The following is a 1,271-nucleotide window of genomic DNA, read 5'->3' on the forward strand; positions in this document are numbered from 1 at the left end:
TGAACTCCAGCATTGATCTGAATCCTCTACGATTACATTTCTGATGGCATCAGAATCAGCTGAAGGAACCTTGCAGACGCTACATCTGATATATTTTTTAAACCCTTTTTGTTCCTAATCTGCATAACGCTTTGTTCTGTAATTAATTTATCCTTAATCTCCTCTGATTGGATGCGAGATGGGCTCATAAAGAGAAGCTGCTTCTTCAGGAGCAGCTGTAAATAAACCACGCAGCCGTCACTTGTTGTCCTCTGCACCCCCCAGTTGTAAAGTGTTGCGTGCATTAGCGAGATAACGCCTCCATTACTTGAAACCAAATCGCGGTTGGTGCGCGGCGGCCGGCTGCGGCTGGTTCCTCCCCCTTATGAAGCTAGACTTCAAAGGCTGGACGCCCTCAGACCTGCAGCAATGAGACGGAATCACAACAAACTCCTTTAGTTTAGGCCTCAGAACACAGACGGAGGGAGACGTCTTTTTTTAGCACCTTAAAAGTTAGAAAAGGAGATCCTCCACTGTGAGCAGAAGAGGAAGCTTGTTCTGCATAAAACATAATGTCAGAGCTGATTTTTTTTTTCTTTTAACCCATGGAAAATCCCAAATATTCTTATCATTGCTGCGATCTTTTGACACCGTGTATCACAGCGTCCACCTCCATTCTCATCCCTCTGCATCACTTCCACCTCACTCCGCTGGATCCAATCCTACTTCTCACTTCATTCAACTAAAGACCTTTAAGTTCCAACCATTGACTGTACACAAGAACTGGACTTAGTGGCCCCTCCAAACAGGAAGTAGCTGTCATTCTGTTGCTCTGTTACTTTTTTTTGACATGTTGTTGATAATCTACTTTTTTTTCTTGTATTTCAAGTTATAAACTGATCAATCAGGTGACTTGGCTAAAAGTAGGTGGAGCCTGTTTGCCCTGCATCCGACATTCGATTCACAGATTTCTTGAAACCCACTTTCAAGTGGTAGGGGCGTGGCCTTCCAACAAGCTCACTGTTGATTGGTGAAAGTAGTTGCCATAGAAACGTACTCTCAGACCGGATGATGACGGAATGATGACGTCTGGCTCCAACGTGGTAGAGCGTGTAGTGCATAAAATGGAAAATGAATTGACTTTATTTTGTTGGAGCTGGAAGTGAACCAGTTTCTCTGAGATACAGTCAATGGCCTCAACCGTTCCTCGTCGCTTCTGGTGTACCTCAGGGTTCCGTCCTCTGCCCCCTTCTTTTCATCACCCGTCTGTTGGTCATATTTTCTGTATATTT

Source organism: Oryzias melastigma, linkage group LG2 (assembly GCF_002922805.2).
Source record: "Oryzias melastigma strain HK-1 linkage group LG2, ASM292280v2, whole genome shotgun sequence".
NCBI lineage: Eukaryota > Metazoa > Chordata > Actinopteri > Beloniformes > Adrianichthyidae > Oryzias > Oryzias melastigma.